This window comes from Spea bombifrons, chromosome 11, assembly GCF_027358695.1.
Source record: "Spea bombifrons isolate aSpeBom1 chromosome 11, aSpeBom1.2.pri, whole genome shotgun sequence".
Lineage (NCBI taxonomy): Eukaryota > Metazoa > Chordata > Amphibia > Anura > Pelobatidae > Spea > Spea bombifrons.
Window position 1 is genome coordinate 30,304,092 of NC_071097.1, and position 15,902 is coordinate 30,319,993.

A 15,902-nucleotide genomic window follows, 5' to 3' on the forward strand; every position below is an offset into this window, starting at 1 on the left:
ATATCCAGCTATATGTCTTATTTCCAAATTTCTCAACTGAAGAAATATTAAATATATGGCACATATCTCACAAAGTATCTCAGTGACCACCAGACAATGGATGGTGGTCCGTCTTTCTGGACCTGTTCACGTCATACCCCATGAAGGTCTAGATTTAAGGTGTCTCAATCTGACAGAAGTAAGGAGTGGGTGTGGAATTTCCAGGCGCTTTTCCCGTTATATTGTCCCATCAGACAGAAAATATTCCATTTACAGGCAGGAAAAGCAATAGAGGAGGCAAGATACTCCACATCCATAACCTTCTAAAAAACACAACGATTCCTGGATAATCTCAGCACAGACTGTTAACTATTTGAGAGCTGTCACAATTTAAACACCCATTTAACCTTCCATTGATAGTGTTAAATTAAACATTAATGAGTTAATATTACATGTTGGCCATTATCTGTCCCAGTTCTAGTCAAGTACTGGATTTACTAAGTGATGTTCTTAAGTGTATAGATTAAAAGTTGTTTGGGTTAAATGTATGTTTGTTTGAAAATAGTTTTTGTAAAAGGTACTCCATACATGGGTATTTAATCGTCAATACATTATGATTAAGTTAAGCAATGTTACATACGTATGGAATGGACTTGTCTTATCTAATTCATCTTACTATTTAGAGTAATTAAATGTCTAATCAACGGGTATCAAGTTTATGGCCGGAATTTAAATGACCATTAAAGCCAATTGGCTCTGTGCACACAATTCCCAGACAGTTCCTTGTATTATGAACTGATTGATCGACAATCCAGTTAATATATATATATATATATATGTATATATATATATATATATATATATATATATAATATATACATATATATATATATATATATATATATATATATATATATATATATATATATATATATATATATATATATATATATATATTGGCGTTATGTATGTCAATTGAACTAATAATAATAATAATAATAATACATTTTTACAATTTCATGACTGATAGTGATAGTAATAAAAACAAAAGACTGGATGTAGGCTGGTTTGAGCAGGACCCTCCATCCCTCTTGTTTCTGTAGGTCAAATTGTTATGTTATATACTACTTATGTCCTGCTTAACGTTATATAAAACAATAAATTATAATAATAAGCGACAGGTGAGTTTTGCAGCTCACTATAGGTGAATATCCAAGCCACTTCAGACTAAAAAACTTTCCCCCCCAATTTTCTCTTGTGGATCTGCCCAATTTCATTCCAATTACCGGTATATGAAAAGACAATGACTATTTAGTTAAATCAAGCATTTGCTCATTTGCAGAAAACGATAAGGTGTTAGATAAATAGCAATCCCCTAGTAATGACAGGGACTAGAATAGTTTTCTTTGTAACGGCACAATACATTTCTATGTTACACTAACCTACCAATTACCCCATCCCCAAGTAATTCAATTTCTTTGTTGAAAAGGCCGAATTTAATTTGTGATCCATGATTAAGTATAATATGAAACCCTCTCCCCTGTCACAGTCATATGTGTTCACAGCATAAGTGGGTCTCACAATTCTTTATAGACACTTCGCAGTTGTAACATTACATTTGTTTATGTAGCGCCAGCAGATTCTGCAGCGCTGTTACAACAGTGGGGAGGGGGGATTACAAAGACACATTATGCAATAATATTACAATAGCTCACAATCTAGTTGCTAAAGATTTCCATATACAATAAACATTTGGAATGTGGATTTTCCTTTTTTAAACAAAATAAGAAAATTTCCATTACTGAGATCCCTAAAGCTTCTATCTTTTTCTGTTTTGACAAAGAAAGGGCATCAGGTTGTACATTAGGCAGGGTACATAGAACATATATATATATTATATAGATGGATTTATGAAATTAGATATGTGTATAGTACCAAGTTATCATTTAGTAACATATATCTATATATGTGTGTTTGTGATCTATCTGTCTATTTATCTATCTATCTATCTATCTATCTATCTATCTATCTATCTATCTACCTATTCAACGCTCTATTTAGCTATATTTCTTAGTAAGTAAGCTCTTTCCACATTAATCACAATACACTCTACTCCTTACACACTGTCAGCTCAGTGTTGTGAACACTCACATTGCAGGGCTTTAAGTGTTGTTGTGTAGTTTATTACAGTGATCTGCAGTCACAGTAATAATCACAGAAAAACTGTTTAGTGGAATTTAATCTTCCTGCCATTGATTAACTTCCATAGACAGCAATTGACATTTAACCCACCTTTGCTGGAAGTCGATAAGGCTCACTGGGCTATATCTTTATTAATACCCTCTTTTCTCGTTTAAACACAATGTAGTTTTTCAGAAAGAAAGATAAATATTATATATATATATTGAAATCAATACAAATAGTCAACTCAAAATATAAGAGAGATATTTAAAGCATATTATTTGTTCTAAAAATATGCACTCTCTACCCATGTATATTTCTAATGTAATAGCGCTGAAGGCTACTAGGCGCTTTTGATTACTTTGTTGCAAGCTCCTGCCTGGCATGGAAGCCGTTAATGTGCCCTGGATGATACGAGACCCTTTAAATAGAAGTCACCTGTCATGCCTTGTGTGTCAGAACATTTGATTTAAAAAAAGCGACAACAAAGCCCCTGTATCAGCTTAGAGTAGCTCAGTATTTATTAGTTTTGTATAGCGTGGCAGTACATTCACTGATAAGATCCATTGCTTCCTGAGGGGCTGTTTAGGTTTATTCCTTCAGTCTGGATTAATAAAGTCACAGGAGAGGGATATGTCAGTTTGATTAAGACAACACTGAAAGAGCTTTCAATGAATTCCCTTCTCTCCATGATGGTGAGAAAAAAAAAAATCACCAAACCCACTGCTTTATAAATCAAATGCATTGTCATTAGAGACCAATTTAAACAGAAAGATAATGCTGATTCTGGAGATCATATAGGAACTGCAGTTGATCCTGATTCCTTACCTAAATAATGAAGTCATTGGAATAGGTTGAGTAGAGCTGTTGTGGGCAAAAACTCACATCATTCCCAGCTATCCATGCATAATTTGAAAAATTCTATGCAAATGTGGATATTGTATAGCACAACTGACCTACAACAGCCACTGGAGTGCCACAGAAAGAGTACTTAGTCCTGTACAGTATTTCTTCTCTTCTAAATAGTGTTTTTGTAGAACAAAATCCAGAATCATGATGTTATCCCATTAAAGTTTAGTTGCAGCACTCTGGGAGTAGTGACTTGCCATTGAAATGAAATTTCAATGATCCCCTTATTTTATATATATATATATATATACTCTGTGTTACGCTTCTTCAGTTTCTGCATGGCATACATTTGGATTTATTTTAGAAGATAAAATGTACTTCCAATAGTACATAAATACATAATAACATTTTGTGGCTGCGTATGTAGTTTATGTCTTAAACAGGAACAATACATTTATGATGCTTCTATTAGGGTATTTATATATCCTGTGAGCAGGGCACTACTGTATCAGTTTGTCTGTCAATTCTAGTTTTGCCCTTCCATTAAATATATTTATTGTAAGACGTGCTGAGTATTAAAACTACAATTATTATTACAATTACAAATACAATTATTTTTACAATTACTATTATTATTATTACTAATATAATATAATGGATAGAAAGTAAGTCTACCCCTAGGAGGGGCAACACTTAAATTCAATACAACAATTTAACTAAGAAAAAAGTATAAAGATAATGAAATATTAACATATTATTTATATCCATAAAATCTAGAGCTGATGTCCTTTTGAAGTTTCTATAGTTGTATTACTAAAAATATTGGTCTGGCAGTAATTCACACACTCCTTAAATCCAGAATCTCTAGTTTTAACTCTTTCAGTATTGGAAGGTGCTTCATTGCCTCTGCTGCTCAGGCAGAAGATTGGGGTTTAATTTTTTTTTTCTTTTACTGGGAAAAAAAATCTGCTCTGATTTTGGACCTTTTTTCATTTCACAACATCTGAAAAGGAACAGGTCACGTAAGAGCAAAATGCATCAGGTTCTCTTCTATGTCTTCACTAGTTTTCTTGCATTCCTTTCAGTGCATTTGACCCATATTACCTTTATAATGTGAAAAATATGCCATATATATAAAAAGGTCAAAATGCAAAATCTATTCTATGCTAAAATTTCTGTAACAGTAGTTCCATGGACTTATTCATTAATCAGTGTGCTTCTTCAATTAAGAACCCATCAAGAAAGGTCCTGTTTTACCAGGTATTGAAATGTGAGTTTTATTCATAAACAAAAAATATAATTTTGTAAACATTTAGCTGTAAAAATATGTATATGCTATGTACAGTTTCTAAAACGCTACAAATCATAGCTTGAAGAGCATCTGGCTCCACCTGGTTTGAGTGGAGAAGCACAAGATGGAGCTTAAACTCTTCTTTCACATCAGTGTTTTGGTTCTGGTGCACGCCTGGACAGGTCTTCCATTATGCGGTGGGTGAGTCCAGCTCAATCAGCAACACCTGGAGTCCGTATCATCAGATGCTTTACTCATATTGCACCATTGGCTGTCTTATCCACTATGAAAAGCAAAAAAATATATATTTTTCTTCTCGAGCCTAAAACCCAGTGCTGTATGTAGTAATTTTGGTCACCATTGACAAAAACTTGCATTTATTTTGTTTTGCTCTAATACACTTCCTTTATATGCATCTCCGGAGGCCGCCATTGTTATCAGTCATGTGATATATTGTGAGACTTTCCCTGCTCAGTTGATTCTGAGCTAATTCTTTATGGCAATGCTAATAAAGGTCATTCATCCATAGACTTTTGTTAGTCAAAGTGTCCAGTTTGGTAACTGGGACTGAGCCATTCTGTTGTTTAGCACAGGCATAAAGAATCATGGTGTTTGTCTAGTAGATTGGGGTAAGGTAACAGAGCTGGAACACGTACAAATGGCTAATAGGCCCGAAAACATCATATTATGCAAAAATTTGTACAAAAAGGAAATCTCATACTATTAATAAAAAAATGGCGAACATTCTCTTTAAATATGCATAACTTGTTGTTAATCAAGGCCATTTCAAAACTTGAGCACAATGACAGATGATAACAAATGGATAATTTAAAGCAGGATGTGTCTAAAATAACTGTTGTGTTTTTTTTGTGTAATCAATCACAATGAATCCTTTGACCTTCATATAAGAATTTTCTTTTTTCAGTGTGTGCTACAATTTTGGTGTAAAAGCATTGATGTCATGGGAATGTCCTCATATAATGTTAAGCTGTATGTAGGAGTAACAAGTGTGCATTTACTTGCCAAAAATCCACTGCTATTTCCTTAAACACTTAGACCTGTATTATGGGACCTTTGATACGTTGTAACAGCTTTAATTAATATTACATATATTACAGGAAACGTAATACAGAAATACTGACCAAGCTTAACAAATAGGAAGATTCTGACGCTGATGATTCTGGGGATGGTGGAGTTTGCAGTGCAACAAAAGACAGACACAATAATCTATGGGTAATTCAGCAAAAGATTAAAACAACCTTAATGTCATGCACATAAAGATTGGGGATATTGTAAAATCAAATATGTCTGTTCTTGACATCATTATCATTAGGGAACTTGAGGGCACCTATTAACTACCCTGAATTTGAGAGCAATTTTGGAACATTACAAAGATTTAGAAAACTATAATTAAAAACGAGGAATTATACGGATACATTCTGGGAAATATTTTGTTCTAGCTATAAAATCTAGATAATGTGATTGGTGTTCCGATAGGCGTAGGTGAAAACTTTCCACCTTCTAGAGACTAGCTTAGATTCCCCCCATAAGGGTTCCACAGCCATTTGCATCCTGCTGTGATGTTTATGTTGATGATATGATGCAGGTAATGTTCCAACAAGAGCAAGCAGCAGAATGCCAGTTATTGTCCTGTTTTGCTGGTACAAGAGGGCTGGCGCTTACACATTCACCCTAATATACACACTTGCACTGAAACATACTCACACTATCAGACCTCACACCCTTACCTTACTGGCAGTTTTTCTTTATCTACTTGCACACTGTGTGGACGGCCATACTTTGACTGTGGGGTGAAGTCATAGATAATCTCTATTAGCTTTATCAGTCTGATGCCACCTTATGCCGCAGGTCAATGGCCTGATTGTTTGATCTCTGATCTCCCCTACTGGCCCATTTACACTATGGAGTATTGTGTCTAGCCGGTACAATTTCAATGGTGCTGTATCTGGCAGTGAGCAGAGGTGGAGCGACATTACATCATGGTGCTAAGCAGTAAAGGTGATGACTGCAGAGGGGGAGGCTGAAGGCATTGCCCTGGGTAAAGCCTAGTGCAGCATCCTACGTCAATATGTTCCTGAACACACAATCCTCGGTATACGTTTCAGCCATCTCCATACGGTACAGTTGGTGGTAGAGAGCAAGAAGTCTCCATATGGGCTACCCTTCTACACTTTCTCACCACCTTCTGAAAGTAGACATCGCCAGTGAGACAGAAGCCTTTCAACCATACACAAATAATACATAAATTGGATTACACATTATCTACTACATGGAACAATCCAGCCTGCTGAAAACAAACCACAATGACTAAATGACATCAGCAATCACAAGATTGCATACAAATCTTGTGGTGATAAAGAATTATCCTAAAAACTATAAATTATCAGGTCTATATATTGAAGTATACCAGTACCAATAGTACCAATATATATATATATATATATATATGTGTGTGTAATTTAGATATGCATATGTATAGCATTTACTTTATATCCTATGTGTATTCATTGCTATTAATACTGGTATTGGGAGTTCCAGTGCTACATTTCAAGCGCTGCTTTGATCTACCATGAAATTTCCCACCCACTGATCTGAATTGCAGATCCATTGTAGGCTGGTGCCATTCTGTGTTCATGTCATATTGAGAGGCTGAATGAATAGAACTGTGAGTGGGGTGAAGGTTAATTCTGACTTTGCCCCAGGCAGTTATGAGCACACTCTGGCAAGGCTGAACATTGGCACAGAGAGTCCCTAAGATATTGATGTTAGAGGCCATTAGGATCCCAGCCCTCCTGCTTTGTACCAAGATACAAAGGGAAAAACCAGCAAAGATAGTTGCAGGTGGCCATCCCTTATACAAATATATGTGCACACACACATAAACCCATTGCCACGCAGATGTGTTTGTTTTATATAGAAATGCTATGGTACATTAAGGGAGTTGCTCCACATTCAAAACAAGCAAAGAACGTGAAATTAGCTGGCCAGTTTATTATTTTCATCATTTTTAAGAAGATTTTCCTGCCTCCGTGGCAGATGACCTTTCATTTGATCAGTGTCACATAACAACTAAGCTACAATTAATGCATCCCAGTGAAAAGACACAGCAAAGAAAATCTCCAATATCATTTAATGCCTTTTAATTAATTTGGAATTCATTGCTTTGAAAGTTAACCAGAATACAGGTGACTTTCCTGCTGCCTGTGGTTATTTTTTTTTTTTTGAAGAGCTGTTCAAATCAGGCAAAGCATGAACCCAGTGAAAAATAAACCTGGCAGATGTGACATTTTTTTCATTCTTTAAGGTTTAATCACATAAAAACAACACGACTTTTCCAAAATGTTTTGATGGCAACAACCTTTCAGTGTCTGCTTTTGTGTGATATGAAAATTAAGAATTCCCTGCAATATGAATTTGGCAACATTTTACACAATTAGTTATCTCTGGAAAGGGTTTTTAATGTTGGATACATTGTATGTAAAAAAATAATAAAAAAAAGAGCCTTTAGTAATTCACACAATGTCAAAAACTCTAGTAACAACTAGTTTAAGCAAATTCACTGACTAGTTGTGGGCAAGGTCTATAAATTCCATCTCATTGTGTTAACTATAGATATCGAAGGCCATCATTCTCCTTTAAGTTGACTCGACACAATGCATATATAAATGCCATGATGTTTTTCATCTAAACTTACATATTAAATAACTCCTTTTAAGGGGCAGTCCAAAATTATTCTTTGTGCAGACAGAAACATGGTGGAGAGCTTGTGGTTAAAGTAAGGAGAGAATTAAGTGAGAGAATGAGAGGGTTAGGTAGGGAGTGAGTATGTATATGTGTGTGCATGTATGCGTGTTAGCCTGAGAGTATATGTGGAGCTGAGAGTAGTGCAAGTGTGTGCTAAAGTGTCTGTAAGCGTGTGTTAGTGTATATGTGTGTGTAAATATGTGTGCCAGTGCCTATGTTTGTTAATGAGGGCCAAGAGATTGATGGGGCCGCTAGGCTTTACCTGTCCCCAGAGCCAGAAGATGCATGAAAGTAATACTGGCAAACTTGTGATTTACAGAAAATTGCCCATTATAATAACTTATTGTTAATAGTTGAGATATTGGCCCGCGGTTATTCTGTTAGCAGACATTTGTGTTTTTAGGGTTCATGCATTATTATTTTAAAAGTCCTTTTTTTGATAGGTACATATACAGTATATATTCACAAACTGAATACCATGACACGTGGGGGGTTCTGACCATGCATGACACAAAAGTAATTGATAAGCTACCAGTTTGTTTCATTCAGTGTGGGAGAGTAATACCATTTCGAAGAAAATGCCTAATAAAAATATTTTTATTATTATGAATTCAAAAACACAAAAAATAGGTCATTTACTCAAACTCATTAAAAAAATAAGTAGATCATTGTTAAGTAATTGCTCTAATGGGTAAAAATGCTGAATAAAGAGGGAAACAAAACAAGCACTTTACCCGTCATAAATTACAGCTGTCAAGTGAAATTTGCAGGATCAAATGAGCTGGGGCTAATTATTTACACTGTACTTTATAGAGCAATTAAAAATTCCCCAAATGGTGTTAATTGCCTCTTACATTCTGAAAAAGCTGTTCAGGTTTCAAGTGCGTACTTAACAGAAATACCAAGTCCTTAGATATGGTTTCGGCTTTTATGATTGTTATGCTATTTCACAAGATTACAGAATGAGTATGAAGTGACGGAATGAAAATAATGCATACACAGGACTTTTTTTCTTGATCCTTTGACCTAAGCTTGTACTTTAGTTCCCCCCCCAAAACTATACTATTGGCAACTAATTAACATGTAGTGCTTTAAAAACTGTAACTTTTTATGTATCTTACTTAAAATGAATAAGTAATTATATATATAGAAATATGTGGTCAATTAGCCCTTTAACCTTAAACTTGGATTAGCGAACATAACGTGCCATTGGAACACAGGAGTGATGGGAGTGATAAAGGGCCATTGGAACACAGGAGTGATGGGAGTGTTAAAGGGCCATTGGAACACAGGAGTGATGGGAGTGATAAAGGGCCATTGGAACACAGGAGTGATGGGAGTGTTAAAGGGCCATTGGAACACAGGAGTGATGGGAGTGATAAATGGCTTCTGTACGTCTATGAAGATATTCCATTAAAATCAGCCATTTCCAGCTACAATAGTCATTTACAAATTAACGACTGCGCTGATCCATTTCATGTTATTTAAATGGACAAAATTTGCTTTTCAAGAACATTTGAGCTTTGGAACTGTAATTTCATACTTTGTGTGTATACAGTAAATCATCATATAATGCTACTCTGTCCCATCCTTTGGTATCCCTTTTCTTTCTCATTATTTATCCACAGTGAAAAGAGTAACAATATTTAACTCATTAGGCCAAATAGTTTTCACCAGAATTAGCTGAAAAGATAAAAATATCTGCAAAATAGGTAAACACAATTTGATTGCCTATTCATTTCAAACAGTGTTTACAAATGAATTGGAACACCAGATTTCCCATTGTATTTTTCTATCTTAAATGACTAGATTGGTATACACATAAAATACTCAGATTACAGACTACATCCTTAAATACTGATATATTTGTAAATAACAAAAAAAAAGTAGCCAAAAGATTTGCAATAATTTGCTGAAATTAAAATGAATACAGTTTAATCTTACACCAAAAGGAAAGAAAATTATTTGCCCCTCTCATTGTAACTCATCAAGCTGCAATTGTTACATAAAATATGTTTCTTCTGGGATTCTGCACAACTTTTTGGCACAAAATCAATGAAGTATTCTGGCCTAGCCCGGCTTGGCCCAGGTCTGGGGTGTCAGGTCCAGGGGGCTCCCTGTAACCGCACTACTTAATGAGCTGGTTAACAGGGTGATCTCTGATCTACATAGTGTCTTTCGGCACCATGTTTTCTTTAAAAGTGGAGCGCTGAGATATGATGTCATATGCCGACGCCCAGTGTGAAGGACAGCGGCCTGGAGGGGTGGCGGGGTGGCTCTGCCCTTGGTTAGAAATGCTTTCCACCAGGTGGCCAATAATTCCAGGGATTTCAGGGCCTACAGAGCAGCTGGGCCCCGTGCTGTGCCCCGTACAACACAGGCCATGCTGCAGCTGCATTTCCTGCAGTTCCTATAAGTCATGCCAATGGCACCATAGTGTGGATCCACATTTGTAACCAAAGTGATTTTGATGAGCTTCCCCTCAAAGGCCCTGGGTTCATTAAATTACACTTATAGAGCACCGCCATATCCTGTAGCACCATTTCATTAGGAAAGAGCTCATAAAAAACAAGCTACGATAAACATATAAACACAATAAACACAATAAAGAAAACACAAACACTTTTTACTTATGCAAATACATATACATTTTCTGTATTCAAATCTAGCCATATTTAGTGTTACTAATTTATTTATTTGTTCACAATATTTCTGAGTAAGGTAAGCAATCCATAAAAAAAACATATAAGATAGCACTAAGAAAGCAAAATATGCTGAAAAAAATATTGCACCTAAAACTGGTAAAATCACTAAATTAAACTATGTTTCAATTGCAGAGTTAATTTAAGCTCAATTACAAGCTTCATGCCAAAATACGGATAAAAAGTAGAATAGTTTTTTTTAAAAACCATCGTTTCACACCAACCACTTCCCTTCTAGATAAGTAATTGCCTTTTATTCACTTATTTTGCAAATGTAGACAGGCAGTTGGTTTTTATTAAGACAATATTGAGCATGTTATACAATCTGTGTCTGGTGAGTGAGATTTATGGAAACATTGATAAATATTTATAGGTTTCTCCTACAAAGAGCATCTGCCTGCGGACGTATTGTTCTTTTAAGGATTCTCTCTGCCACCGAGAACAGCCAGTACACGTAATTTAATTATTACCCTTTCCGAATGCACACCCTGCTCTGCACCAGTCAACATTAATGGACGGAGTCTGGCTTTCGTTCCTCAAGGCAGTGCCCAAAGCAAGGCCGATTTCCTTTTCTTTACATTTTTTTCCCCCCTTGTAACAAATTAAATTTGTCCCATCGAGTCCGAGACAATTTAGTACCAATGAGTCTCAATTGAACAGGGACCTTGTGATTAATGTGAATAGTAACATGGTTGACACCAGAAAAAAAAAATCTCTGGATGTATCTTCAGCTGCTCCGCTAGATCAGGTGCGGACTTCTGTTCATGCATTCTTCCTTTTTCTCCTCCACTTTCACACTGCCTCAAAGAAAAGGAGATTGATTACTCCTACTTGTGTTGCTACAAGGCCTCTCTATAAATTGCTTTCTTAGCTGTTTTTCCCTGGTGCAAAGGTCTGATTTTGCCATAGCAAACCCTTTAAGTTTTATTTTTATTTTTTTAATATATAAAAAATAAAAAGTTATTACAGAATGAAAATCACAAGTATTAAAGAATTTTTAATTTTTGAATCCAGTACTGGTAGTAATCGTTGTCAGTGCTTTGATTGCAATATTTCATAATTGCAGAAAAGTGTTGCTTTTAAACTTCTCTTGTATCTGATTTGTGTTATAGTAAATATATTTCCATATATCCGTAAAATAAATGCACAGGAATATTTTTTATATGTATTTCTAAATATTGCGTATTGGACACTTTCATTTTTAATCATTTAAAATTTTATAAGCATCCTTAAAAGAATTAAAACTAAAATAATGAAGATATGGAATCATCAGAACACTTGGAACACATAACCACAAGGTTAACCTAAAACACTGAAAAAGCATAAATGGTGTATTTGGCAGGTTTTATCAGTAATGTAAGAGCTTTCAGTCATTTTACCAAGGTTACCTGGACAACCAGGTACCTGACTAAGCCACCATGAGCAGCATCTCATTTAAGTTGCTATTGAGTTCTGGGTGAACTTGCCTCCTTTAGTTTATTTTGTCTAGATAGTTCCCTTACTCAATTGCCAGTTCAACTCAAGTAGACTTTCCGTGAATGGACTACTTGCTGTGTTTTTTATAACCGCTTACTGTGAATTCACAGTCTAATTTATTTGAAGTGTTGTTCATTCCAATTTGCCTTAGTAAATTGAAAAGCTTCTCAATTTCAGCAACTCAGTTGTCACACCTTAAAAGAACAAAGATCTGCCACCCCTCTGGATTTTGCCTAGGCCAGAATATGTCACTGACCACCTGATATGTCATTAAAACGATGGTAGGACTCCGGCTTGGGGTCACTTATGACAAGAACATGACAAGTACATAAGTAGCATTTCTACAAACTGTTGCTTTGATACAAACTTTCAAAAGATGGTAAAATAAATTTTGAACTATACTTGGTATATTGTGTTATACATTCTGGCTGGTGTTCCTGTAACATTTGTTTCCACCATGAATTGAGAGATTCCACAGAAAATATTTCTTTTTTGATGTGGGCCTCTTTTGTAAGTGATGCTGGTATGTATTAGGGTTACACGGTTCATTTCCAATCAACAGAGGATTTTTTGTTCCAGTAAATGAATTTAAGGAAATAACAAGTTGAAGACGAAACACCTAAACCTCAATTATCCAGAAAAAAACATGAGAATAATAAACATGAGACATTCTTTTTAAGTTATTAATTATTAATATATTTCTGAATATGCTGTTACCCCTTCCATTTTATATATATTATCTTACAAACAGGTTTGTGTGAATAACTAAATTGTAATAAATGAATTGAATACGCCCAACGAACTACCTTTAATGTCTCTATCTCCTTACTTGACCCTCTTCAATCTGGATTCTGCTCTTGACATTCTACTAAGATAGCCCTTACTACAGTAACTAATGAACTACTCACTGCTAAATCCAAGGGCCACTACTCTACTTCAAATGCTTCACAATCGTGGCCTCCATGATGCTGCTCTCTCATAGTTCACATACACAGTGACAACGGAAGAGAGGGACTTAGCAGTAATTATTTCTGATGACCTAAAGCGAAGTAATAAAGCGCTGAAAAAAGCAAGCAGGGTGCTATGTTGTAGAGCGAGAGGCATTAATAGCAGGAAGAGCCCCCCTCGATCTATACATTTTCCCCCTTACCTCCGGTCCTTCAAAAAAACCCTCAAGACCCACTTCTAGAAAGAGGCCTCAGAACTTACGCATGAACGGCCTTAGCTCTCTTTTCTTAGTCCCTCTCCTGTAATATTTATACCAGTGTGGCTGGTCTGTCCCAGAGGTTCACTGGGATTCACCCTTCCTAATATAAATGGACTCATTGAGATCAAACTGCAGCTCCTCTGCAAATAATAAATCTTAATGATAGTTCTCAACTTTTAATCTTCACAATAGGTAGCATTTTATAGAATACTTAAGACCATGTTTATAAAAGGCATTGGACCAATTGCAGAAATTCTGCTGGAAATGTGAATCAAATGGAAGATTGTTGAAATAAACAATCAATGGAGGAACAGAAGCAGATCCACATTTCAAGTGATGGGGGCCACTCAATGGGCCACTGCAAATGGACATCTACATTTGGAGGAAAAAGGAGTCTGTGTTGTCTCTCCTTGTATGTGCAGAGAGTAAGAACACAATGTCATATTTCTGCCTTTCACTTGCCTAATTTAATACAAATATTGGGTATTTCTGAGCAGTTCTTTACTGGGACATTTCCAAGGCATTTTTACTGTGCATAAAATATTGGCCGCACTGAAGAAATAGAGTGGTTATGTGAAAATGATAAATTGTCCTAATAATTTTGAGCAAGGCGAGAGATCAGAAAGCCTCTCATTTATCTTTGGGAAAGGAATATTAGTACAATTCATCAATTAAGTGTTTGTGTCTTTATTTAGGGCACAATCCTCTGTTCATCTAATTAGTAATTCATAAAGGCACTCAAAACTTTGTGAGCGCATATACACGATAATGAAATGGAACAGAATCTGAATACTGAGAAGCCAATATTTAGAATTATTAATTACTGGGAAAAGCACCATCGCTCCATGTAAAACGTAAGTAAGATATCTATGTATATTCACAAAATCTTATATGTTATTTAAACAAACATACCTTACATACAATGTATCCCTAGGGACAATAATGAGGCTTAATCCTTTGAGAATTAGAGAGATGGGCAACACATCCTTATTTAAGATTACTCTATTTAACATAAATGTATAGGTAGTTCTGATATAACAACAAAGTTGACCATAACATGTTTTTTATATATTGGTCAGCATATGGAATTACTAAACCAGGGATATCATCAAAAAAATCCAAAGCACAAGGTATTGGTGGTTTTAATAAATGGATTTAGTTATGCTATAAGATCTCCTTTTACTAATACGTTACCAGACAACATTCATTTTTTTGTTTGACCAGATGTCTACGTTGACTCAGTGAAGGGTTGCGTGGTCTACATAGTGGTTCTGTGATGATTTGGTCCACCACCAACATGCTTCTTTTAAGACACATGCTTTGTCTTTGGTATTCCTTGTCATTCACCACAGAATCTTACTGGTTAGCTGTTGGTCCAGTGGCTTGTTTGGTCTTTAAATGGACCTACAGTCACCCAGAAGCATAGAATTTGTCAGCAGATAAGAACGTTTTGGACCATCTAGTCTGCCTGTTTCTCCTGATGTAAAGACTCAAACTTTTAATCAGTCCATTGTCTTGAGTTTTATTTGAAACTGTGGTTTCTCGCAGAAATATGAATGGATATATTTATGAAAAGATGAGAACTTCAAGACATTCATAGTTTTATTATCTAAACTGCAAGGAATTCTACCATCAAAGATGCTACGTTTATTTCCCCAAAATAGCTTCCATTATTAAATGAGTGCCTGTGCCTGGGGTGAAAGAACAAGCGTTTCAGACGAATCTTTCTGCCTGCCTTTTGTTATAAATTCACAAAATTCCCTAGCACATCCTTTCTCCCAAGTTCTATTACGATCTGAACCTGAAGTTTCATCTCTGTTATTGAAAAGAGTAATTAAGCAAGAAGACAAAATATGCGCAGAGCTGCTGATGGACAAGGAGGACAATGGCAGTGAAATATCGACTCAGTTGTCTGATACCAGTACATGGTAAATGTGATACTCTTTCTATGTAATGTGTATAAAAAACGTCTGCATCTTAGGCAATGCTCTAGAAAAAAAGGAAGTCATTAATCATGATGTTTATGTATATGTGCAACAAAAGAATTTCATTAACCATGTATATGTCTTTTCAACGATGTAATAAGGATCTGGAAATTCGCCCAGGTTAAGCAACAAGGCTAAAGAACCTCTTGAATATATGACATCAAGAGGTTTAAAAGACTAATTATTTTTATTATTTCATAGTTGACAGGACATAGATGTTCCAGAGGTGTTTTTTCATTGAACGTCTATAAAAACAGGTTTCCTTTTAACCTCAAACTGTATGCTTTGCAGAACATTTTATTTTGTTTTTTGTTTGTTTCGTTACGTGTTCATTTCTTTTGCTTAATATTACAAAATGGAAAGTATGACCCCGTAAAGGGTTAAAATATTTTAATATTGTGCTTGCCAATCTGGGAATGGCTTCTGGTTGCCACCTGTGTGGGCCACAGCATTTTTAATGGTGGATG